The 27732-nt window shown below is 41.6% G+C and overlaps 1 protein-coding gene across 5 annotated transcripts in view; it reads left to right on the top strand.

The window, feature by feature from the left end:
* Positions 1-2624: 2624 nt before the first annotated feature.
* Positions 2625-27732, top strand: part of SOCS6 (suppressor of cytokine signaling 6) — a 34195-nt gene continuing 9087 nt past the window's right edge. Inside the window, exons 1-2 of one of the 5 annotated variants that reach the window (XM_067698855.1) lie at positions 2625-2647; positions 7928-8115. The gene's annotated coding sequence lies outside the window, so the exon portion shown is untranslated. The other 4 variants (XM_067698852.1, XM_067698853.1, XM_067698854.1 and 1 more) reach the window with 4 other exon arrangements.

Genomic DNA, 27732 nt, shown 5'->3' with positions numbered 1-27732 from the left:
AGATGATTTCTGAGTCTGTTTCCTCCTCCATAAAATGAGGATGCTGAGGATGATCCAGAAAGTTCTTTCTGGCTCTACAAGCTATGACTTTAGGAGGAAGAGGTAGAACTATGCTCTTCTGCCCCTGTTAAGGGGATAGACTTTCAATAGGACCTTTTGCCATCACCATCTTTTTTTTTTTTTAATTAATTTATTTTATTTTTGGCTGCATTGGGTCTTTGTTGCTGCGCGAGGGATTTCTCTAGTTGAGGCAAGCAGGGACTACTCTTCGTTGAGGTGCACGGGCTTCTCATTGCGGTAGCTTCTCTTGTTGCGGAGCACAGGCTCTAGGTGCACAGGTTTCAGTAGCTGTGGCTCGTGGGTTCTAGAGCTCAGGCTCAGTAGTTGTGGTGCACGGGCTTAGTTGCTCTGCGGCATGTGGGATCTTCCCGGACCAGGGCTTGAACCCGTGTCTCCTGCATTGGCAGGCGGATTCTTAACCACTGTGCCACCAGGGAAGCCCACCATCTTTCAGCAAGTGTATCTATCAGACAGCGTTGTCTGCAGCCAAAGTATTGGAATTCAGCCAAGCATGGAGATTTTAATGGTATATTTAGCCACTAGTATCTCTACACTAAAGTTGTTATATTATTCACGTAGTTATCACTATTATTTCAATTTAGTGGTTAAGAGCTCATATTGCGGAGTCAGAGAGATCTAAGTCTGAATGCCAGCTCTGCCCCATAGTAGCTGTGTGACTTTGATAAAGTTATTTACCACTTATACACAAGAAGCCACAGTTTCCTCACCTGTACTGTGGGGACGATGATAACACTGACCTTACAAATAGATTATTGTTAAAATAAAGTAGATAATATACACCAAAAACTACTTAAATGCTTTGCCTGTAAAATACACATTATGTATATAAAATGTACATTACAGATGTACATAAAATATACATTACATAGTAATAACAATCATTATGGACCACTTTTGTGCATTATCTTCACAACTATTTAATATACTTAATATCAACATATCAAAACCCCCTCCCCCACTCCCACCCCCCTCTTCAAAGACATTGAAGTTACAACTGAGAAACTTAAGGTCACATAACTATATGAATTGTCGAAGCTGAGATGCCAGACCAGCTCTGCCAAACTCAGAAGCCCGTGTCTTGATCCTGTCTCCTGGGAGTCAGCTCAGTCCACTGCTAGCTTAGTGCTTATCAAGCCCTGCTGACGGCCCCCAGCTGGCCTTCTTTAGATCATATAAGGAGACACCAGCCCCCTGATACTCCAATCTGTCCCATGTCTTTTCCTTCTGAATTGCTTACAACAAGAGGGGTGGGTTGAAAAGTTTGCTTCTTTTCTAATTACCACTTACGATTATCACTGAGCTCTCTGACCATTCTATTTCAGTCAACATTAACTGTGATTAGATATTTGAGAATTGAGTTGTATCTAAATCAGGGTAACAATAATGGTAAATTCAACTAAGAACTGAAGATGACAGAAGGTCTGGTGAATCACATATAACAAATGACATCAACCTTATATATACTATTCAGTCATACAAACCAATTGAATCACCTGGCAATCCAATTTTTAAATTATTAATCATTTTGTGTTTGGATGAGAATTATATATTCAACATTTATAGGAATTAAGATCAATTACTTGCACTTTTTTAAAGATAACAGCTTAACTGAGGTATAATTCAGCTACAAATTCACCTTGGAACAACTTTAAGACTTTTTTCCCTAGCCTTGTTTCCTCCTTAAAAGGTCCATACTATTCAAGAAATACAAGTTTTAAAGCCAACAATTATTAAGTTAGATTTTTTTTTCCAACAAAAGGTTTCACATATTTAATACTGAGCTACACAGTGAGCAGTGGTGAGGAAAGATCAAGAAAAGAGGAGAGGGCCATTCCATTTCTCCCATCAAACACAGGCAGCTGTTCCAGACACTAGTGATGTTCTGATACGGTAAGAATTGACCTTGATAGCGTAAATGTGTGCCACTTCATATGTGAGGCTCCTTATAGACCCAGCTTGGTTCTTCTTCAATGCCTTCTCTTGGAATTGTACCTGATTTTATTACCAGTTTTCATTGGAATCCACTGGAGAATGGGACGATTCTGCTTTTGTTTCTTGGCCAGGAATCGCTTGATCCTGAAGTCTTGTGGGAAGACATGGCGAGGAGCAAATTCAACCGCACGTAGGATGGCGGACAAGAGAAAAGAGCTTAAGTTAGATTTTAATGCACTTTAATCACTTTTCTTTGATGAAAAGAGAAATAAAAATGTTCCTGTTGCTTCTCATTGGCAAAAATCCAATTTGCTGTTATTGCTATATGTTGGGACGGTTCAGCCAATTTCCAAAGAAATGAGTCAAGTCACCAACACGCAACTTTACGTCACACTACCTTGGAATTCGGCGGCGCAAACAATAGTGAACTATTCCTGCATAAAACCCCACTAACAAGGACTCAATGGAAAAGCAGATGGCTTGAAACAAGGAATAGGTTTTCTTTTAATAAGCACATTCTACGGTTAAGCTAGACAAGGTGTGGGGAAGGGCTTCCCTCCCTGGCCCTGCTCGGGCGCGCGTGCTCGCCCGTCCCTCCCTCCCCGCGGGGACCGGGCCCGGGTCACCGCGCCAGGTGAGCGGACCTCGGCCGCGTGGAGGCCGCCGCCCGACCGCAGGGACAAGGGCAGGGCCGGCGGCCGAGGGCCGAGGACATCTTCCTTTCCGCGTCGGCCCGGCCGCCGAGGCGGGGAGGCTGCAAAGGCAGAGGCAGCACCGGACAAGCGTCCGAGCCAGCGGGCGCGGGCGGGGCGCGCCGGGCGGGCAGATGCCGGGACTCCGACTTGAGCCGGGGACCGGCCCCCCGGCCCCGCGGCGCCCCCGGCCCCGCCCCGCACGCCCCCACCCCCGCCCCCACCGGCCCACCCCCCCCGCGCCGACGCCCGCCGGCGCCGCGGGCCGAGTGGTGGGCGCGGAGCGGCCGGCTCGGCTCCTCGGCTGCGGCTCCAGCTCGAGCCGGCGCCCGGCGCGCCCCTCCTGGAGGAGGAGGAGGAGGAGGAAGGAGGCGGGAGGAGGAGTTGCGGGAAGGAGGGCCGAGCGCGGCAGTCGCGCCGGCGCTGGGCGAGGAAGCGGAGCGGGCGGCCGCCGGGTGAGCGTCTGCGGAGCCGAGTTGGAGGCTGGGTCCGGGCTCGGCTTCCCGCCCCCTCTCCTCGGCGGCCCGGGGAACCGGCCACGGCGGTGCCCCTTCTCCTCCGGCCGGCGGGGCGGCTCCGGCGCGGAGGGGGTCGGGGAGGCCGCCCGGCGGGGAGCGGCGAGGGTCCCGGCGGCGTGAGGCCCTGCGCGCCTCCGCGGGTCCGCGGGCGGGGGCCGGGCCGGCGGGGAGCGGCGTCCGGGAAGCCGGGCTGGGGAGGACTGAGGCCTGCTTCCGCCGCGCGCCGGCCGGACCCCTCGGCCTCTCGTCCGCCGCGCGCGCCGGGCCCGGGCCGCCGCCTTTGTTGCCCGCAGTCCGCCGGGGAGAGGCCGGGGCTCGGCAAGGCCTGGGGCGGCGGCGCGGGGCCTGCGCGCTCCGCAGCCCCTCGGCCGTGCTCGGACCCCCGGGCTGTAGGCCGGCGGCCGCAGGGCGGGCTGGGGGCCGTAGGCCGCGCCCGTGCCGTACCCCGGGGGGTCGCGTCTGGCCGAGACCCTGGTCTGTTCCGCGCGTGGAGGCGCCGCCGGACCCTCACGGGCTCGCGCGGGCGTGGGGACTAGAGATGTCAAGCCGCCCCCGAGACGGGCCTTGATTTTCAATTTGCTTCAGGTGTTGACAACTTCAGGTACACCTTTGTGGTTCATTCTGGGTCAGAACTACTGACATTTCTCGGGGGCAGGTCCTGGCGCAGAACTTGGAATGTGTGCGGTCGCCTGTAGGCCACCTTAGCATTTAGTCGGAATGTGGAATTTTGGGTTGCCATCCGTACTTTTTGGAATTCAGGGCCAGGTGGGAATATGTGGCGGAGCTCAGGCTTTCGGTAATGAAATATATAATGTTGAATTCAGTTCAGCAGATGTTTCGTGAACGTCTACCCCGGAAAAGGCGATATGCCGCTTTACTGGGTATGAGGACGGAGAACGTAGTAATCACAATTATAATGTGAATGGTTTCCGAATATGTTCTTCGTGGACCGTGTTCCTTGGAATAAAGATATATGTGTATTCAAGCAAAAGTAAACTGCTGTCTACTTCAAGATGAAATGTCTGAGGTTATCTCAACCATAGTAGGTGTACATTTATCCTGACTTTTTGTTAACCTAACAAATATCACAACATAAAATCTACTTAGCTTACTTGAATGAATGAATCTTAAGTGGACTGTTTAGTGCTGTGGGGAATCAGTTTTGTTTAGAAACATGAATGGCGGTTGTTTATCACGTTTCACAGAGAAAACCCGAAAACATAGCCTGTGATCCGTTCCCCACGCTTTCTTATTTATTTCTCAGTGCCGCATCAGGTAGCATGGATGGGGTAAGTTTCGGAAGCCATTCCAGAATATACAGCACAGAAGATGTGGCCTCAACCCTCTGGTTCCGACATTGTTCCTAATGTTTCCTTGTTGCCTTGGGGGAAGCTGGCCCACTGACCTTGGGCTTAACTAGGACACTTAGAAGAGCTCACCTGTGACTTGGCAAGTGCTTTCCACTGGTCTGGGTACGATCACCCAGATTATTCACCTGAACCTTTACCCTTTTTACAGCTCCCTTCATCTCTTCTGAAACATTTTTTCCTTTTTTTTTTTTTTTATGATCTTTAAATACCTCCTGAATTGATGGGAAGTACATGGCGCTGCCCCTTTCCCTTCTTTTAGTGGGAAGATGGGCAGGCCTTAAACACGGCGTCTGCAGGACCCAGGGGCACACTCTTGGTGTCACCTAGCACCCTCCCCATAGCACCTTGCAGGGAGTGGCAGAGAAAGGGTTTGGGTGCCACTGACCTGGGCTGCAGCCAACCTGGGCTGTGCCATGACCTGGGAGGGAAACTCAGCTGTACTGAATGGATTCCTACTCATCTCATGGTCCCGAGTGCTCCTTTAAAAAAAAAAAAAAAATTATCTATCTAGTTGGTTGCACCGGGGCTTAGTTGCAGCAGGCGGGCTCCTTAGTGGCAACATGCGAACTCTTAGTTGTGGCATGCATGTGGGATCTAGCTCCCTGACCAGGGATTGCACCCGGGCCCCCTGCACTGAGAGCACGGAGCCTTAACCATTGTGCAACCAGGGAAGTCCCTGAGTGCTCCTTTAATGGCCCTCTTCTTAGGGAACAGAAGGAAGCATCTTCTTAAGCCTGTCTTGTTGGGTAACGTCACTCTGCAGAGAAAACTCTGGTAGTTTTCTCCACTGTGGTCAGTTTTCAGGAAACTTTTTTGTTACTAACATTATCTTTTATTTTGCTCATAGAAGTGCCTGTGTGATCTTATTTAAAAGTCATAACGTACTCCAGAAAAGGGAACTGTTACGCCCATTTCTGAATTTGTGGCAGTTACTGTTATCGCTAGCTTAAAAATACACAGTCATGCAAAATGGATCGGTGCACACGCACATACACAAATATACTGAAGTATAAGGTCAAATACCCCACGTTATTTATAATCTCGAATAACTAATGAGTGTGTATGCATCTATTTTGATACTTAATAAGGGTAGGTAGGTAAATGACCAAGAGTTAAAAAGATCACCTTTTGCTGTTTTCTGCTTGTTGCATTTTATGGGAAACAAAGATTGTCTATTTCAGTTCTCTGTCCTCATCCCTGACCTCTTCCACTTTTGGAAATGACACATCTGTGGCGCCTGGGTAATTTTGTAAAATTATTGCTTTTGCAAGGGAGAAATTTATAATATTAGTATATGTCATAAAAAGGGGAAACTTTCTTGTATGACTAGCTTGATTGAAAGAGTCGTCCAGGTAGAGAGAGAGAGAAACAGCAGTGGGACATGTTTTAAAGTGTATTGAGAGTGAAATTGTCATTAATATTTTTATGGTTAATTTATTATGCTGCACAACACGTTGGTTTAGCTAGTAAGTAGGGAAGGCTTTTGGACTGAGGGCACATTTTACCTTAAACCAACTTCAGAGTCATCTTTGATGATTCATACAAACATTACGTTTTACTTTGTTGTGACGTTTGTTTTGGGTGACCGTTGGTCTCCTTAATGTTTGAAGAATAGACAGACTTAGATAAAGTCATTTAAGACTTCCATTCTCCCTTTGCACACGGAGGACGTTTTAGAGGTGTTAGGTCTTTAGGGAAGAGTGTACATTACTAGCTTTGTGACCTTGAACCCATTATATAAACCCTTTGAGCCTTACTCCTCATGTGGGGCTAAGGTGGGGATGATCTATCTGTCAGAGTTACTGTGAATACATGTATATTTTGTTTAAAGTAAAATCCGAACTCCTTACCATCAACCACAAGACTTCTTCCTGGTTCTTCAGCACACTTTGAACAACCCTCTCTCCGCCTTAGCACAAAGGTGTGGTCTAGCCTTTCTGTTCCTCAACATTCCAGGCTTCGTCTGGCTTCCTCCCCTTTGACAGTTTTCCTAGACTGCTCTTCAGTGGTGCCCCCTGTGGTTGGTGCATTCTCAGGGTCACCCTCTCAGAGAAGCCTTCTCTGACCACCCTTCCTTCCAGCTCCTTCAGTAATCCCATTTTATCAATTCGTCTGTTTCTGATACAACGTTCATTACTAAGTTCCTTGTGGAGGGCGTGGGCTGTGGTCTTCCTCCTTTGTCTCCCTCACACATGGCATGGAGCCTGGCCACTGAGTGGGGACATGGTGTACAGAAAGCACTTGTAGCTTTTACACGTTTGTCTGCCTGTTAAAGGCAGAGATGTGCTGGCTGGATCTTAGACATCCGTTGGGTTTTTTGTGTTTTTTATTTATCCCTGGCTGAGTTGATCTTCTCAACTGAATAAATCATAGCACTGATAAGGCCAACGTTCTTGACACTACATGGCCCCAAATCCCCACACAGGGAGAACTACATCTTCTTGTAGAACCGCGATGTGTGTCTGAGTTCACTGACATGCCCCACCGGCTGGTCGTGAAGATGCACAGGCCTCTTGTCGCTTCTGGAAGCACAGTTAACTGCAGTGTGAGGAGAGTAACGGCCCCAGAGCACATTTCCCTTGATGCTGCCTTACAGAGCTTAGCAAGGTAAAGCTTCAGTTGTCTGGAACCTCGGGCATCCTCAGAATTAAGCAGGAAGGAAGAACTCGTTAGGAATTAGACAAGCCAGAGACCTGGGTGACTGACTGCAGCTGGTGAAGGCAGTCTCTCATAGGGTTGCAGATCGAAGTTTGAATTTCAACACTGTGATTTTATAGGGTAGGTTTTTAAAATAAAATCAAAGTCTTATTTGTCTTATCTGTAAAATAATCATGGTGCCTTCCTCCTCATTGGTGTAATAATTGAGATAATGCATGTAAGTGTATGAGTTCAGTGCCTGGCATATAACAGGTGCTAACAGTAATAATTAGTTTAAAATGTACTGTGATTAGTTAAAAGGAGTATTCTGGTTAATCAGCAATATCTGCATAAGACTTGGTTTTTCTTGTTGAGGAAGCCCCATGTGGGGAATCGGTGTGAGACCAAAGAGACGAGAAAAATGGAAGTAAAAGAGGAAGGAGAATGGGAGTCTACAGAAGTATTACTGGTGCAGCTACTAGAATTGTGAGGGCTACACATGGGTGCAGTGTAAGCAGCGGTGGGTTGACTGGCTCTGGGTCACTGCGGTCAGTTGGTGGGAAACCTAGAACAGAAAGGTACTGCATGTGGCCACCTGCAAGGCCCTGGGCGCTTGTTCTCCTACTGATTGTTTTAATATTGTCTTATCACTCTCAACAGCCATCACACTGAAATTTTTTCTTAAAATTATTAAAAGGGCATCACACTTGGAGACTATGTTTGGGGAGCGGTGGCTATCCCATTGTCCTTGGGAGCCGACTCTTGAGTAGTAGAGAAGAAGGAAAGAAGAAAACACCCATCTCTCTGAAGGCCTGGGAGACGAAGTTTCCTGAGCATCAGTAAACCCTGCAAGCGTCACTATGCCGTCCTGAAATCTTCCAACAGGTAAATTTGATCATGTGAAGAGGCATCTGTCTATATACAGCATGAGATTAATGTACACACTTGTGTTTAAAGTGTCTCTTTTAAGAAGGCAGAGGAATATATGGCTCTTATTAGATAAAATTTCTATCAAAAACCATTTTAAGACTTTAATGTTACTCTTTAGAACTATTTAGAAAAGATGTATTCAGCATGTGCTCTAGATGACCTATTATTCGGTGCTGCTCGCTGTTGTACTAACAGTGATAGACATTATTCTGGCCACACCAATGACACACTGGGTGGTGTTAGCAGCAGGGTTAACACACTTTTAAAGTAAGATGAATTCTTACTGGTAGACTTGTTATTTCGTATGATTTTCCTTTTGTTTTGATGTTTATAATAATGAAGGTGTTTGTTATTAAATCTGAGTTTGGGTTTTAAAGGAAATATCATCATCCCTCTGACAATAGTCATTTTTGTCTGTTGACATTGCTTTTAAAGTAAAAAATATATATATATTTAGGGAATAACATTATTACCAAATATCACTGACTGTCAGAATATGTAAGCATGTACCAAACATAGAATTGTATTAGGATTTAGTGGTTTTGTACATTGGCAGAATTACTGCCTTTTAGAATTAGAAGGAACCTTCTGATAACCTCATCCTTATGCAGATGATGAGGAAATTGAGACTAAGAGTGGTTACGTAATTTGCCCGAGTCACAAACCACATTGCTGACAGATTTTAGAATGCAACTCTTTCCTTGCTATTGCTGCAAGATGTTTTCATTTACTTCTGGTAGCCAGGAAATTTGGATTTCTGTCTTCATGGAGGATGTCACAGTTGAGCTGACTCTTGGAGGGTGTTTGGGAAGAGCTATAGAGGGCAAGGACAGTATCCCAAACAGGCTGAGCAGTACGAGCTATACCGTTCTTTCCTCTCCTCTCCTAAGTAGGGTTACCTGTTTTCGATTTCTTGGTTTACTTCCTTGATGTGATGGAGTTTAACCTCCTGGTAGCTTCCTAGTAAGGTGATGGGGTGTGTGTGCGTGTGTGTTTGAGACCTTGCATGTCAGAAAATGTCTATGTTCTAAATATTTGCTTTATAGCCTGACTGTATAGAATTCTAGGTTACTGTTTTAGTCAGAATGGAATAGGTTATGCTGCAATGGCAGATTAACTCTGAAATCTCAGTGCGTAAGTAAATGCTTATTGCTTGGTTTCACCCAGTCTGCTGGGGGCCTGGCGCTCCTCTGGCATCTTCCTGCAGTTCCCCGTCATATCACCCCATGGCTCCAGGTTGCCACAGCAGGTGCAAAAGAGAGCTGACAGGTCACAAGCTGGCGTAAATATTTGGCCCAGAAGTGACGCATGTCACTTGTGCTCACAACCCATTGGCCAGAACCAGTCACGTGGCCCTGCAGGGGTGCGGGGAAACGTGCGTGTGCTCAGAAGGGTTGCTGACTGTAAACGTGTGCCGCATCGGAAGCAGACTTTCTCCTGGCATTTCGGAGACATTGCTCCACTAACTTCCAGCTTTCAGTGTTATCACTATGTCAGTTGCCATCTCTTTCCCAGTCATTTGTATGTAAATTTTTTTCTCTTTCTGGAAGCTTATAGTATATTTCTGCTATTGTCTAGATTTTAAAATTTTACCACGATGTGCCTGATTATTATTTTTTCTTCTTTGGGTGGACTGAGCATTCCATGGATTCTTCAGTGTGTAAACTTGTGTTCTTCAGTTCAGGGGAAAATTTAAATTTTTCTTCTGTAATGCTTTCCCCTTCATTTTCTTTTTTTGTTGGATGTTGGACCTCCTGGATTGATATATTAATTTTTTTAGCCTTTTCTCAAATATTTAAGTCGGTTAATTTTCTGGTTCTTTTTTGGGGGGAGAATTTTTTTCAGTTTTTCTTCCGTTGAATTTTTATTTTGGTTTATAGGAGTTTTTGTTTTCTAACTGTTCTACCCCCACTTTTTAATAAATAGCATCTGACTCTTGTTTCAGATTTGCGATATTTTTTCTTAGGCTTGTTTCTGTTGCCTTCCCTTCCAGTAGGCTTAGATTTCAGCTTTCTCTCATTTGTTTAAGCCAGTTAACTCTGTTGTCATTTGTTTTCCAGTTTTCATTGTCCTTGTGTTTTTGTGTGCGTGTGTGTGGAGATAAAAAAGTATATGTTTCATTAGAAGCTCATCCAAAGTTTTTTTCTTTTTAATAGTTTTTGTTTGTTTTGCTAGGATCAGTGAATATTAAAGTCTTTTACTTTGGGGGAAACCCAAATCTAATTTTTCTTTAAATAAAGCTTTTCAGTGTGTTTTCAGTTAGTGCTGTCATGAAACCACACCTATGTCACTGAACTTTGTGCAACTTAATTTATGAAATGCCTGCTGATCTATGGTGGGTAACATGGATTATTTTTAAGTTGGATCATTTTAAAAGCGTCAAGAGATCCCCTGTTTGGCAGCCTATAATAAGTGATCACTTTTGATAATTAAGTTATCATTTTACAGTGTGCATAACCTTTTCCATTTTTTAAGATTTTTATATTTGCTTAATAGGACTGTATCGTTCGTTTGAATAATTATTGCTCTGCAGGATGCCCTTTATCGCTAATGATCAGTGAATGTGGTTTACAGTCACTCTTAATATACATTTGATAAATCTTTTGTGGATTACTTTTTGTACCCCAGTCTGCTCTTCTTTATTAGGTATACTTATATAAAATGAGGAAAAGATTGTTTTAACTAAAATCTCTTATTCTCTAATGCAGATTGAATGAAAAACTCTTACATATTCTATGCAAAAGCACTTGAACACATAATTGACACATTTCATTTTAAATTGGAGCTTTGTGTTAAGACCTAAAGGCTGAAAGCGGTCAAAGCAATTGTTTTACTTTTCAATTATTTTTATGTGCATGTTGCCATTAGGAGTTAAAAATTTTTGCTTTGGTAGTTCATTATATTTAAGAGACTTTATGTATGAACAAATTTTGAAGAAAGAAAAGTAGAGAAGGAACTCCATCATTATACTATTTGGTACAGCACCCCTGTCCCAGAATAAAAATAAACAGCAAACAGATATTTGGGCCCTACTTAATTGTCAACAGTTAGTCAAAAAATTCTCAAAGGAACTTACCTACTTCGTAGTTTAACCAATGGTTTAATACTTTCTTATAGGCAGTGGAAGTGGTGAGACTAGGGATTTACTATGTTTTTAGCTAAAACATTGGTAAGTTCCTGGAAAGGTGTAAAAATGTATACATTTTAAAAATTAGCATGTATATACATAAAGACAGTAATGAATTGGTAATAGGTGCACTACTTTTTAAATACAACATGTTAAAATCTGAATCAAAAAATTGACAGTGAGTTTATTTCATTAATCAAATCTTATAAGCCAGCTCCATTAACAGTTTAAATGATTGAATTTATGAACATTTGTTTTATATTCAATTTAATAGCAATGTGTTGAACACAATTATAGGAAAAGATACTTAGAAGTGCTCACAAAACTTCTCTACAGGTTAAATTTCTAAGTCTGCATATTTTTGTTTTCATTGAATCAGATAATTTTAGAGCTTGATGTGTTTTAGAGATCAGCCTCTTTATTTTATATGGGGAATCTGAGACTCACGCAGTGTCATGTAGCGAACTTAGTGCTACATTGTATTTTTGTATATAGCCCACAAAGTGGGATTTGAATCACTTGAAAATTTATTAGGCCTAGAGTCTGTCATACAGAGTGAAGTAAGTCAGGAAGAGAAAAACAGATACCATATTGCTAACATATATATGGAATCTAAAAAAAAAAAAAAGTGTTTTTGATGAACCTAGGGGCAGGACAGGAATAAAGATACAGACATAGAGAAAGGACTTGAGGACACGGGGAGGGGGAAGGGTAAGCTGGGACGAAGTGAGAGAGTAGTACTGACATATATACACTACCAAATGTAAAATAGATAGTTAGTGGGAAGCAGCCGCATAGCACAGGGAGATCAGCTCAGTGCTTTGTGACCACCTAGAGGAGTGGGATAGGGAGGGTGGGAGGGAGACGCAAGAGGGAGGGGATATGGGGATATATGTATACATACAGCTGATTCACTTTGTTATACAGCAGAAACTAACACACCACTGTAAAGCAATTATACTCCAATAAAGATGTTAAAAATAGAAAATTTATTAGAGCTTTTGCTGTAATTATAAATTCATTCTTAATTTTAAATTATATGGCAACTTTAAGTCTACTTTTCTTAATTTGATTATGTTTAAATGTCTCTGTCTACCTTTTGTAGCCATGCAAATATTCATATTGCTTTTTTAAAAAAATAAATTTATTTATTTTAAATTTATTTTTGGCTGTGTTGGGTCTGTTGCTGCACGTGGGCTTTCTCTAGTTGTGGTGGCTTCTCTTGTTGCGGAGCATGGTCTCTAGGCGCGCAGGCTTCAGTAGTTTTGGTGCGTGGGCTCAGTAGTTGTGGCTCGTGGGCTCTAGAGCGCAGGCCTAGTAGTTGTGGTACACAGGCTTGGTTGCTCCACGGCATGTGGGATCTTCCTGGACCAGGGCTCGAACCCGTGTCCCCTGAATTGGCAGGCGATGCTTAACCACTGTGCCACCAGGGAAGTCCCCATATTGCTTTTTAAAATAAAGCTTATTATGTGAAGATCCAGAGGATCTAAAAGAAGTGAAAGCAATTCTATTACATTTACTACATTTCAGTTATTTAGTGAGGAGTTGGAGATTTTACCCTCCTTGCAAGCTATCAAGTTAGCCAGAAACAGTTTCATGGTTGCTGCCAGAAGACATGAGACTCCTGGGTCAGAGATACAGGACTTTGTTACTCAGGGTAGTGACAGGCATCTGGTGCCAGTTCCCTGAGCACCAGTGCAGTGTTGAAAGAAGACTGGGGTGGGGGCGGGGACAGAGGGGAAAGCAGGAAACTAATTAGGAGGCCGTTGCAGTGATGCAGGCAAGTTAGGACAGCAGCTTGGTCCAGTGTGGAGATTGGACCCCAAAGTGATTGGATTTTGCATACATTTTGAAGATAGGAATTGAGATTTTGTGACCTGTTGCAGCGGTCCCCAACCTTTTTGGCACCAGGGACTGGCTTCATGGAAGGCAGTTTTTCCACGGACACAGGGCTGGGGCTGGCGGTGTGGGAGGTGTTATGGTTCAGGCAGTGACGCGAGCAATGATGGTGGGCAGTGGCAGATGAAGCTTCGCTCGCTCGCCCACCGCTTACCTCCTGCTGTGCGGCCCGGTTCCTAAGAGGCTGAGGACTGGTATCAGTCCGAGGCCCGGGGGTTGGGAACCCCTGAGCTATTGGATGTGGAGTGAGAGAAGGAAAAGCCATGGGTGATTCTGAAGGTTTTGATCCGAGCAGTTGGAAGAATGGAGCAACCATAAGTGAAAGTGGGAAAAACTGCAGGTAGAGCAGGTTTGGGGGTGGGATGGGAAAAATCCAGAGTTTAGTTTTGAACATGCTAAGTCTCAGATATCTATAAGATAGCGCAGCAGCAAAGTCAAGAGGGGAGTTGACTATAACTGGGCTAAATAAAGAGATAAAAGTTTGGGAGTGGATGACGCATCATTATTCCATGCATGAGAATGAATGACATTGCTGAGGGACGTGAGTGTAGATAGAGAAGAAATGACCAGGGTCTGAGTGCAGGGTGGCCCAACATTAAGAGATTAGAGGCTGAGCATCTGAGGAGTGACCAGCTGTATCAGATGCTGCTGGTAGAGTGTGTAAGATCAGGACTGAGAGCCCGTGCCGGATTTGCAATGGAGACGTTATGAGTGACCTTGGCAAAAGCAGTTTCTGTGTAATGGTGGTATAGTAGGTCTCTGGCTTGGGTTTAAGAGAAAATGGGAGAAAGGGAATTGTAGATCTCAAGTATGCATGATTTTCCCAAGGCGTTTTGCTGCAGGGGGATTGAAGAGGTAGAACCATAGATTGTGGGGAAAGTGGGGTCAGGACAAGTTTATTTGTGTCTATGAGAAGTGACATTTTTAGGAGTGATCCAGTAGAGGGAAATTTTTGGAAGCAGAAGGAGACCAAGCACACCAGTGGAGGGGGCCCGGTAGAAAGGTGCGTGGATGTATATAATAAAGGATGGATGTGGGTTGATGTGGTGTCAGAGTCTGCAGTTTTCTTCTGAAGTTCTTAGTTTTCTCTGTGAAATAGGACACTGGGCCATCTGCTGAGCTTGAAGATGGGGGAATAGGTGTTGGAGGTATGAGGAAAGATGTGACATCGTCGGCAAGGAAAGTGAGAGGTGAGTGGACCAGGGGAATGTGGTTTGATTTCCAGGCGGCATTAAGGCTCCATCTGAGGTTCATGGTGATGACTACGAAGTGAGACCAGCCAGAGTGGTCACGTGTTTCTCCAGCCACGTTCCCTATAAGGGTGCAGGAGTGGCGCAGGGAGAGTCAGATTTAACGGGTGTTGTGGTTTTGCCAGGGGAGTTTTTCAGAGTGAGAATGGGGGAAGGGAATTGAAGGTATGAGCTGTGGAATGATGGTGATTAATCATGGGATATAAGCTGAAGTAAGGAGGGAAGAGGGTCATTGAAGAGCTGGTGGGGTTATTACTCTTAGCATTTAAACTTTGAATATTTCATACACCAAATAAAAAGTAACGTCAGATTTGCAAAAAGTTATTTTAAGTGGGCTGAGGAGGAGGGGGCTGTCTAGTTTGTAATAAAACAAAAATAATGCAATATTCTTAACTATTGATTTACTTTTCTGTTTGGTAGTCATGCCATGTACAAAAGCCAAGAAAAGACCTTGCATTCTGCTCTGACCTGATGGATCTACTCAGCCATTCCCTTTTAAAAAGTACCTTAAGAACAAACAAATTTACAGACTTTATTCTTATAAAAACACTCCATGTTTATTATAGAATATTTTGAAAATAAGGTATTGAAAATAATATTTACAAAGTCTTCTATGATCCAGTTGACAGTTATGCTGTATTTCTTTCTGGTCTGATTTTCCTCCCTATTCTTTCTACATAATCGAGGCCACACTTTACATAAGATTTTGTTTCCTGTGTTTTTGCACTTAACAAATGAACAATATGAACTTTTCCCCCATGTTATTTTTAACTGTATAAATATCAATTTTAGTGGTTCCCTAAAGTTCCATTGTGTAGATGTGTAAGAATTTTGTTTACGGTTCTCATATGTTGGAAATCAGAATGTTTCTGGTTTTTTTAATTTAAATTTATTTTTCACCACATAATAATGCAGGGGACATTGTTATGTTTTGTTTTCATATTCAAGATTTATAAAACTAGCATTATTGGGTCAAAGTATGAATATTTTTAAGAGTTGCATATAGCCAAGTGATTTTTTACAACTATATTAAGACATTTTTAAGTAGGGAACATCATCATTTAGAAAAATCTTTGCTGATTTGACTTGTGAAAAATCACTACTATTTTAATTTGCATTTCTTTGATTCTTATGAGGGTCAGTATTTTTCTGTTAATGTGTTGAGCCAATTGGTTATCCCTGTGGAAAAATGCAAATTAATCCCTACCTCACACATAAGTCAGTACTAACCAAGTATTAACCAAGGACTTACATGTGAAAGGCAGAACTTTTAATACTTTTTTATAGGAAATAACAGGAGATACATGCTTTCATTGTTGGAAGAATTTCTTAAGACAATAGAATCGGCCTACAATGAGGGAAGACTTAACAAATTCGACTAAAATGCAGTGAGAAACTTAAGTTCTCCAAGACACCACAAAAAGAATAAAACGTCAATACACAAGTACTATACAGCTGTAGAAAAAAGGAAGTAGATGATCTGTATAAACTGATACGGAGTGATTCCTAGGGGTCTGAAATTACCTGCCTTTCCATAAATCTTTGTTTTCTGTATATCTAGTGAAGCATTTTAATCATTCTTTCCTGTAATAAGGAAAAAAGAAAAATGTTTAAAAGCCAACTCACTTTACGTTGCCACCAGTGATGCAGGAGGGTTCCAGTTTCTCTACATTCTTGCGAAGGCTGGGTCTTGTCCTTCTAGTGGGTGGGTGGTGGTGTCTCATTGTGGTTTTCATTTACATTGTCCTCACGACCAGTAGTGTTAAGCACCTTTTCATGTGCTTACTGGCCATTTGTATGTCTTTGGTAAAAGGTCTTATTTAAGTCTTTTGCCCATTTTAAAACAGGTTATTTGTCTTTCATTCAGTCTTAAAGAGTTCTTTATATATTTGTTCTGGGTACAAGTCCTTTATCAGATATATGGTGTGCAAATATTTCCTCCCAGTCTGTGGCTTTTCTTTCCTCTTAATGATGCATTTTGCAACACAAAAGTCTATAATTTTAATGAAGTCCCAATGTTCACTGGTTTTTATGAATAAGCTTCTCAGTTGTATGCTGTTAGTTTATCTCCAAAATGCTGAAATGGTTGCTTTTGACAGTTTGGCCCAGCTTTATAGTTACTTTTTACAGAGAGGATTTATTAGCTTCCCTTTCCATCATGCCAGAAGTGGATCCCCTTTGGTATATACTTTTTAATTCCTATTTTCAGATGAGGAAACTGAGGCATGGATGCCCAAGATCATTGGGCGGTGGTGGCTGTGATTTGAACTCGGGCAGGATGGCTGCAGAGTCTCTGCTCAGAACCACAAGGCTCTGTCCTCCCAGGCTCCATATTATCTTAACACAGATAAAGTGACACGTGACGGCTCTTGTGTCTATTGCTTGGCAACTTCCTTTGTGACTTTGGGCCAATTGTTAAATATTCTAAGGTTTCGTTTACTCTTCTATAAAATGGAGATAAAGATAGGACCTTCCAAACAGAGTTCTTGTGAGAATTCAAGGAGATTAGTGTGCATTTTAGTGCATAACAACCTCCTAGTGGGTGGTGCTTGTGGTGGTGGTAGTAGTCGTAGTGACAGGACACCTCCCCTCTTCCTCCTGGTGTGAGTTAGGTCTCTCTGAATGATGGTCGCATCCTAATGTGTTCCTTTTACAACCCTTCTGCAAATGCTTGCTTACTTAAATTCTCTACTAGAATCTAAGGGCCTGGAGGGTAAGGACTTTATCTTTCATCCCTGTGTTTTTACTGTGGTTTGCAGCTATCTCCTTATACTGTTCAAGGAAGTGCAGTGTTTTATCAGTGTCAAGACAAGTATGTGAGCTGGAGTGATAAATACTGTAGGAGAGGGAGGCAAAGAGGTGGGCATAGTTAAGGAAACATACAGAAATTGTAGTGAATGATGAGAACCACTTGTATGGAGTGAACTCAGTGGTACCGAGGTGGTTTGATGTCAGGGATTTGGCTGGATCAGGTGTTCATTCCTGGTCTTCATAGGGATCAGAGCTGCTGGGAGAGTCTGGGTTGTGAATAGGAAGCAAAAGACTGAAAGAAGAGAGTGCGGTATATGGAATGAGGCAAGGCAAGGTGCAAAGGGGAAGATGGATCAGGAGATAAGAAGATGGGGAGAACTGGGAACAGTTTAAGCAGGTTTAGAGAGATGGATGATTAAGGAAAGCTGTTGAGACCTTACCTTTGACCCTGAGGGCATCAGAGTCCTGCTTTTCATGACACCAGGTGGCTGAAACACACAGACACACATTCCTTTACACAGGCTGCAGATTTTCTTTTGTAAGGGGAGAGGGTGGTCATTGTTCTGTAGTAAAGTGAAACCTGCTCCATTGCCACAGGAAGATCTACTGTAGAAAATGTATGTCTTGCATGTAGGGCTTCCTGATCCCATTTCCTGTTCACTAGAAGTGTGATCACTGATACTCGGATATTCTTTGAGACATTTACTATACATATTTAGGCATATAAATAAGTACACAAATGGGATCATATTTGCATTTTATTTTGTAACTTGCCTTTTTCCAACAATATATCTTAGACCCCTTTCTTTATATAATATTCCGTCGTATTGATGGATTATAATTTATTAAACTAGTCACTGATTTTTGATGTGTATTTTTATTGTTGCTCCCTGATATTTAGATTAATTCCACATTTTTACCAAAATGAATTATGCAGCAAAAGTCTTGTGTAGTGATTAAGTGGACTCGTTCTGTAGAATCAGTTCTGTGATCTTAGGCAAGTGCTGTGATCTCTGCCTCAGCGTCCCCATTTATGCAATGGGAATGTTACTATTGTTACGACTGCCTTTAGCTGCAAGCACCTGTATAGCTTACTGTGTGGTCAGCATTTTTTAAGGATATCGCATTTACGAACACATTTAAATCTCACAACTAACTTGCATGATTGATACTGTTATTTCTAAGATAACACACCGATAAAAGGTGGACCTGGGGATATACGTGAACTCGTGCATTCTGGTTTCAGAGGAGTGCTGCCCACTGTGCTATATACTTCTTGTGCCTAGTACCGAACTCGCTGGGTTATCAGGATTAAACGAGACGCAGTGTATTCCAAAGACTTAACCCAAGGCCTGGCACGTATTAGGCCAATATGCGGCCTGTATTTACCAATAGTAGACCATTACTAGGTAAATGATCAAGTAATATTAGTTTTTATTTTTTTAATTCTGTAGCGAACATCGTTTTCCATATGTTCCTGTTTTCGGCATGTATATGGATCCAAAAGACAAATTCCTAATAGCATAATTATTGGTTAAAGCATATGTGAATTTTAAGATTTTGATAAATATTTTCAAATACTCCTCCACAAGTTGTAGCCATTTGCACTTCAACGATTAGTTATCACTGCTAGTTTCCCATACCTTTGCCAACGTTGTTAGTTTTTTCAAACTCATTGGTGAAAGATATTATCTTGTTTTGCTTTGAATTTCCTTTTTAGTGAGTTTTTAAGGTTGATATACAGTTTATGTACAGTGAAACACCCTTTACAGTGTACAGTCTGTTGAGTTTATACAAATGCATTCCGTCATGTAACCACCATCACAATCTCATTGTAGAACAGTTCGCATCTCGCCCAAATTCCTTTAATTTCTTTGTGGTGAATGAGTTGAGAATCTTCTAGGGTGTTGACTGGCCACTTGAATTCATTTTCTCCCTCTCCTGCTTTGCCTGATTTCTCTCTTACTTGTTTGCTTGACTTCTTTTCTTCCATCGTTCTTTTTGTGTGAACTGTTCTTTGTATATTTTGCCCGTTTGCTTATAGGATTGTGTGCCTTTCTCTTACTGATTTCTAAGAGCATGATCTATGTGACAGAAATTAATCCTTGGTCATATGTGTTGGCAGTTTTCCTCCAGTTTGTTTTTTGGCTTTATGCCATTTTTTGGCTATCCAGAAATTTATGCATTTTGCATTGTTACATCTGTCGATCTTTTTCTTTATGGAGTCAAGATTTTATGTTGTGCATAGAAAGTCTTTCTTGCAGTGCAAGTTTTTTAAGAGTTTCCTTCAACTTTCATTTATTTATTTATTTTGTTTACATATTTGATCCTTCTGGAATTTATTTTTACATAAGAAATAAAGTCAGAATCTTCCTTTCCCCACCACTCCCAAATGGTTTTGCAACCTACTCTCATCGTCTCTTTAATAACCCACCTTTCCTCCGGTAGTTCCACCTGTCGTAGTTACAGAGCCTTTCCTATGTGTCTGGTCTGTTTCTTGACTTCCTAGTCCTTGTCCCTCCAGGTTTAAGCGCTCACAGTATGTTCTGACATCCAGTGCAGCTCATCCTCCTTCATTTGTCCTTTAGGATTTTCCTTACTTTTTTCATTGTTTATATGTCAGAGTTAACTTCAATATCATTTTGTCAGGTTTCTGGCAAAGACATCCTTGATGTTTTCATGGGATCTTGAATTAATATTTTGACAGAATTGAATTGTTTTATTGAAGAACAAGATAAGTCTTTCTATATATTTAGATCTCTTATGATCCTTTGAGGAGTTTTAGAGTTTTTCATGAAGTTCTGGACATTTAAAAAATTAATTTCATCTTTTTAAAAACTGTTATAAGTAGAATCTAGTCTTTTATTGTATTTTCTTACCAGCTTTAAAAAAATATAGAATTACTAGTGATTTTTACATATACATTTTGTAAGCAGTTACTTAACTGAGTTTTCTTCTTTCCCCCCTAATAGTTCCTCAGCTGCATCTGTTGTATTTCCAGATATTCATTCAATCATGTCACTTGTAAATAATGACAATTTGTCTCCTCCTTTCCAATATTTATACTTATTTCTTACTCTTGTCTAATTAATTGGCTAATATGTTGAAAATAATGCTAAATAAAGTATTGATAATTGGCATCCTTGTTGCCGGCTTTCAGCATTTCTTCATTGTTCATTATGGCTCATAATTTTGTTATATGTATCGTGTTAAATGTCCATCTATTTCAATTTTACAAAGACTATTTTTGGGGGAAGTCAGAAATTGATGTTATTTTTTCAGATCTTTTTTGTTCTTTATAGCTATGCTCATATGATTTTGCTTCTTTGATCTATGATAAATTATACTAATAAATTTACAAATATACAGCCATGCCAGCCATCCTGGGATGTACCTTATCTAGTTGAATTGTTTCCCCCACTGCTCTGAACATTTGCTGCTGTTTAAGATTTCTGTTTCGGTGTTCGTAAGTGAGATTTTGGTGTTTTGGTTTTTTAGAATTTGTTGTCTCTGTCCAGTTTCGGTATCAGTGTTCTTTTGACTTCAAAAATAAATTTGGGAGCCTTTTTTTTTTTTTCCTTGCTATGCCCTGAAGTAGTTTAGTGAGTATTGGACATATGTCTATAGTGACTTGTTACTTTTTCTCCCCAAGGGAAGAGAGGGCCATGGTAGTTCTTGGATAACTTTCTCAGGTTCTTTGACAACTGTCAGCCTCTTTTGGATTCCTCCCTCTTCTGATACAAATTTTGGTAATATATATTTGCCATAAAATTATCCATTTCATCTGAGTTGCAGGTTAATTTTCATAGCATTTCAAAGTACTCTTAACATATTTTGATTTCTCATAGATCCATAGTTCTTGCTCTTTCCATTTCTAATTTTGTGTAAACACATTTTCCCTTTTTTCTTGATTATGACAGCCAGTTGTTGTTAGCTTATGCCTTTTTTCATTCTTTTCTATTAGAGGATTTTTCCCCAAAATAATTAGGATTGGTATTTATCAGTTAATGGAAAAACTGCACTGAAGGGCTTCCCTGGTGGCGCAGTGGTTGAGAGTCCGCCTGCTGATGCAGGGGACGCAGGTTTGTGCCCCAGTCCGGGAAGATCCCTCATGCCGTGGAGCGGTTGGGCCCGTGAGCCATGGCCGCTGAGCCTGCGCGTCCGGAGCCTGTGCTCCGCAACGGGAGAGGCCACAACAGTGAGAGGCCTGCGTACTGCAAAAAAACAAAACAAAACAAAAAAAAACTGCACTGAAACATACACTCATGTACTTTTAAACATTTTATTTTAAATTAAAAGAAGTAAATATGCACTCTCATTCATTTCCAAGTGTAGGACCAATGTCTTTTCTTTAAATAATCAGTGACTAAAAACTCTTATCAGTTTGAATTATGTCCTCTCCAGCCTTCCATAATGCATCATCTTTGATTTCCAGTTTGGCACTTCTTTTAAGTAAAATTATAATCACACTTGCAAAGCAACCTTCGTACGAAGGCTGAGATATGTTTTGCAGTAACGTTTTCATAGTCCTTTAGAGCGGTTTTGCTTACACCTAATTCCGCAGAAAATTTTTTTAGCCATCTGCATTTATTTAGTGTTTACAAATCGATTAACTTTTTTTGTAGGAAGAACTTTAAAAAAAAAAAAGACTCTAAGTTCAGAAAAGTTTGGATGAGCATCAGCAATGCCCAGGAACTATTTCAGTTACTGGGGTCTAACAAGTGACCAAGTGATAGTGTTCCTGATCTCAAATAGAATACAAGTAGATATAATTCAGCTGATAGAATAAGAAAATCACAGGAATGCTGAAGAAGAGGAGAATCGGAAAGAGGTGGCTAATAGAAATTTTATGATGTTTTGAAACTTTATGAGGCAGTTGGTTTTAGTGTGTTGTTTTTATGTAACATATGATTGGATTTTAAAAACCAGATCTGAAAGTCTCTTTATTTTTATGGTTGGGTGTATCCCATTCATATTTATTGGCATAACAAACATTGGGACCTAAATTCCATCTCCTGTTATATTGGCCATTGACCTTATTTTCTTTCTTTATATGGTCTGTTTCTTTCCCTCATTTCTGCTTCTCCCTTTATGGAAAGGCTTTAGTAGTCTCTTTTTTATTTTTCCTTTTTTATAAAGGTAATGGCAGGTAGTGACCTGACAGATTCAGGAGCAGTGGAATAGAATTCAAGGAGCTGACCTGGGAGGGCATGAGCCATGTCACGCTCAGAAACTGGCTGGAAATTGAAATGCAGAGAGATGGTTACAACAGTGAACCTCCTATCTTGCTGATTTTTAATGTGGATGCTTTGCTTACATTAAAAGTCTTTCTCTTTGTTCTTTTAAACTGTCTTCACAGGTAGTTTAAGCTATCAGTTCTCAAAGTATGGTTTGTGGATCCCCTTTCATAATAATGCTAAAGCATTTGCCTTTTTCACTGTATCGCCATTTTTGCCGAGGGTGCAAAAGCAATGTGAATAAAATTGATGGTGCCTTACCACGAACAAAGCAATGGCACTAACTGTGTAATAGTATTAAACTCTCATAGTAGTCATATGTTCTTCACCTCCAAGCACTTGTAGTAAGAAGAAAATTCCAGTTACATTTAAGAATGTCATTGATGAAGCTATAAAAATTATTAATTTTATTACATTTTGACCTTGAGTACACACCTTTTCAAAATCCTTATGATGAAATGGAAGTGCGTAGGAAGCACTTGTACCACATGCTAACGAAGGTGTCTTGAGCGAAGCCTTGTGCCATTGTTTGAGTTACTTACTGAACTAGCTGCTCTTTCATGACACGCCACTTTTACCTAAAAGAACAATTGACAGACAAACTATGGTTAATCAACTTGAGTGTTCAGTCGATATTTTCTTATAAATGGTCAAAGTAAAGCCTTTCTCTTCACTGACAATATCGTTGCCCATGTTAGATTCAAGCAAAAGTTAGAATTGTGGAAAACTTCTATCTACCACTGTTTGCTTAACTGCTTCCCAGTACTTACAGACTTTGCTGATGAGATCAGTGGTGATATTAAATGTAATTTTTTGATATTGTATAATGAAATAACTAATACCTGATGTTAAAAAATCATGCCTGCATAAAGGATTCATTCAAAATGTCACCGAGACCAATGGATTTAAATGTAGTAGAGTAAAAAATTCTTGATATGGCTGTAGATTTCTTAGCACTACTAACTTTTAGGAAACTAGCACTTGATTTTGTTCTAGTATCACAAGAAGACTATCCACAGTTATGAAAAGGTTATTAAATAAAATATCCTCCCCTTTCCAGTTCTATATCTGTAGGAGGTTGGATTTTCTTCTTACACTTTAACTGAAACAACATATTGTAACAGATTGACTGCAAACACAGACGAGTGCAGTTGTCTTGTCAGACAGAGAAAAGATTTACAATAATGTAAAACAGTACTACTTCTCTCACTGAATTTTTGTTTTGGGAAAATGTATTTATTTTTCTTGAAAAATTATTTATGTTAACATGTAATGAGTAAATTGTCATTTAAAAATGAATTAATAAATATTTTTATTAAATCTCTAATTTCTAATAGGGATTAAATGTAACAGAGTAAAGAAATTCTTGATATGGTTTCAGATTTCCCAGGGCAACTAACTTTTTTTTTTTTTTGCTGTGTTGGGTCTTTGTTGCTGCGCATGGGCTTTCTCTAGTTGCTGCCAGTGGCGGCTACTCTTCGTTGTGGTGCGCAGGTGGCTTCTCTTGCGGAGCACGGGCTCTAGGTGCACGGGCTTCAGTGGTTGTGGCTCGCAGGCTCAGTAGTTGTGGCGCACGGGCTTAGTTGCTCCGTGACATGTGGAATCTTCCCGGACCAGGGCTCGAACCCGTGTCCTCTGCATTGGCAGATGGATTCTTAACCACTGCGCTACGACGGAAGCCCAGGGCAACTAACTTTTAAGAAACGATTTCAGTAGATATAACCCACAGAGACAGAGCTTTATTGTGGCCTTCAGTAGTTTTAAAAAGGGCAAAAAGGTCCCAAGACAGGAAGGTTTGGGAACCACTGACTTAAGCACGAGCACGACCAACAAGGCAGCTTGTTATAGGGGAAACGTGAGCTTTGGTGTCAGCATCCAGGTTCAAATTCTGGATCTGCTAGTTTTCCTCGTGGCAAATTATTTAACTTATTTGGGCAAGTTCTAATCTCTCTGAGACTCAGTTTCCTCACTTTTAAAATGGCAATAATAACGCTATTTTGTTTGTTGAAGGTTAGGTAGTTGTTTTGATGTTGTCCTTTAAGTTTTTTCATTTTACAATGGCAAGCATGACTACCTCCAATCATTCCTTAAAAAAGAGATTGTGAAATTATTTGAAGATATTATCTTCTGCCTGTATGGATAAAGTATTCATGTCTAAAACTTCCCCTTGAACCTTTATACACATTTTCAAGTATATGTGTAAACTTAAAATTTTACAATTAGAAAAGCAGTGAAACTAATTCAGAACATTTACTTCGGCATGATGAGACAGATGGTAATCCTATAAAAAGATGGCGTGTATTTTTAGAAGTGCAAACAGAAAAACAGATACTCTTAAAAATTCCAGAGTAATCTTTGCCTAGAAAATGAAGGGAAGAGATAAAGACCATATGGCCTACTAGAACTTTTTGTAGTTTCTAATGTTTAGGATTGAATTTTGTTTATTGAATGTTATATTAAGTTGCATATGGGTTGGTAGTTGAAAAAGGAATAATTATCAAGTAGATAATTACCAAGTACTTTTACTGTGGTTATCAGTCTTGTTTTCTATGAAATGGATGTGATAGTGGGAAGCAGAACCATTTGAACCCCAGATCTACTAAGGGTAATTTAAATGTAATACTTACCACATCAGAGGCAGTTACCGGTTCTGCTCTTGAGGCAATTAAATACATCAGCATCAAGTCGCCTGTCATTGTGGGCCAGTGTTCTCATTCATTTTACTTTGTTGTTTATTCAGCAAATATTTATTGAGTGCCTTCTTTGGGCCAGATACAAGCTAGGTGCTGCGATAACATGCTGGGAAAAGAATGGACATAGTCTCTGCTTTTGTGTCAATCATAGTCTGATGGGGTGATAGGTATTAATCGAATAATCATACAAACAGATGTAAGCATACATCCCAGATAAAAATCGTAGGCCAGAGAGGTGTGCAGTATTCTGAGATCATTGTAATTGGGGGATTTCACCTAATCAGGAAGAGTAAGGTATGTTCCCTGAGGAACTGACAGGTGAGCTTGAAGGAATTAGTCAAGGAGGAGAATGGAAAAAAAAAAAACACAGTTCAAATCAAAGGAGCAGTATGTTAAGAAGTTGTGTGTTGAGTGAAAATATGGTGAATGTGAATGGAGCAGAAATCATCAAAAATAGCCAGATTGTGTAGAATTTATTGACCATGTTAAGAAATGTTGTAACATTTTCCCAAATGATGGCGAATTATTGCTTGAGGTGGGGAGTGAGGAAGGTGAAGATGGGCAGGGGATCCGTTCACCATACCTGATTAGGTTTGCATGTCTAGCATTTATTGACTCATAGTTACTGAGCACCTCCCGTGCCCGTGCTGTGCTCCTGGATGCTTGGGACACATCAGTGAGTAAGGCAGAGTTAATATCCCTACTTTTGTAAAGCTTATGATCTTTAAAGAGGTGGGAGAGTGACGGAGAACCTACTAAGACAGTTCTGTTGTCTGCCAGGGAAAATGAGTGAGTATGGTAAGCGGGTTTGTGTTGCAGCCTAAATGGCATGATCAGGGCAGGTCTCACTGAGAAAGTGACAGTCGTGAAGACTTGAAAGAAGTGGCGGGGGCGGAGTTGGTTGTGTAATGTTTGCAGCCAGCGCCCAGGCCCTCAATGGCAGCACGTGTCTAGTATTCTCAGAGCACCAGGACGCGAGTGGAGAGGGCAAGGGAGGAGTGGTATAGGAATGGGGGCGTGACATCACGTGCGGCCTTGCAGCCCACTGTAAAGACCTGTTTTTCACTGGGTGAGATGGAAAGCTCTTTCGGGTTTTACTCTTCCTGCAGTTTGGCAGTTGGATTCGAGGAAGACCAGAGTGTATGTGGGCAGGAGATGAGGCTGTTGCCTTCTTATAGGCTGCCTGGATCCTGCAGTGTGTTCTTTCTTATTCAGGCCTCCTTTCCACTTCATGTTCTGAATCTTTCTTCGTCCTCTGAACCTACTTTTCAGAACTTACTTAGTTGTGAATCCCTAAAGCTTGGGCACGTGCTGCAGATGTTCTCCGTGCAACCTCGGGATGAGTCTGTATGTGTTCCTAGCTGCATTAACTGTGTCTACACACCTACACACACACACACACACACACACACACACACACACACATTTCTAATGACTGGCCTATCCATAAATGGTGGACCCTGAAGGGTTTGAAATGACAACTATTTCCTACCAGAATTGAAATTGAATGTAATTCACTAAAATTATATCACAAAATTGGGGCATTATGAAGAATTGCTTGCAAATGGAAACTAGCTATGAATAAAACCTTTATATGCAGTTGACTCATGTTTGAGTCTCTCCAGTGCTTTATGTTGAACTTGAACTCTCCCCACCCATCCATTGTTAGAAGAATTTTAGAGGCATGCGGCCTGTGAGGAGGACTGGGATAGCCTCCCCGAGATCTCCAAACAGCTCCGCGTGGTTAGCATCTTACTGTTATTCAGAAACTGTTCGTCTGTTTTTCAGATGAGGCAGTTTGAGACCCCTGGGTTCTTTGTGGGCTTTTTTGGTTGGTTTTGTCAACAAAGGTACACTCCTGATGGGTTTGTGTCTGTGTTGGAGAGGATGATGTGTGGTCTCAAAACTGGGAAGTGCATATATAAACTAGACCATGTTCATATTTGAAACCTTGTAGTTCTTCTCATTGCACTTCGAACCAGACCCAGGTACCTTGCCGTGCCTGTCTTGTGCCCACTCATCCTTCACGCCTTGGAGTTCGGGCACACTGGGCTTCTCAGTTTTGCATCTGCAGTTTCCCACCTCAGGGCCTTTGCACATGCTCTTCCCTCAATCTAGAAAGTTGTTCACTCAGCCTTCCTTTGCACGACTGGCTCCTTCTCATCATTCCAGCCTTAGCCTAAATATTTGGCTGTCAGAGAGGCCTTGGATACGTGTCTTATGTGTTTATGGAGCCTAAAGTAGGAACCCTGGTGTTCTCTGATAGCCTCCCTTTCCTTCATGGTATCTGTCACAGTTACCAACGATTGTCCTCTTTACTTTACTTGGTTTGTGTCTGCACGGCCCAGGCAGCCTCTCCCAGGAAATGGTGAGTACCGGGACCTTAGGGCCACTGGCTCTGTTACCACTGAGGTGCATTCTTCCCATGTACAGAGTTTTCTCTGAAGACAGAAGACCTTTTTTGTAGGTCAGAACTCCTTTGAGGGTGTGAGGAAAGTGACAGGTAGAGAAAGGAACATAGAGTATTTGGTCTGTGAGTTCAGCAGATTGGCAGAACCACTAAGACCCACTCGTGAATTTTACCCACACGCTAGCATGCAGCAGGTTAGGGTGCA

The sequence above is a fragment of the Pseudorca crassidens genome, chromosome 12, assembly GCF_039906515.1.
Source record: "Pseudorca crassidens isolate mPseCra1 chromosome 12, mPseCra1.hap1, whole genome shotgun sequence".
In the NCBI taxonomy this organism is placed as follows: domain Eukaryota; kingdom Metazoa; phylum Chordata; class Mammalia; order Artiodactyla; family Delphinidae; genus Pseudorca; species Pseudorca crassidens.
Note: the sequence above shows the minus strand (reverse complement) of the source record. Positions and strands in the feature narration are given on the sequence as shown.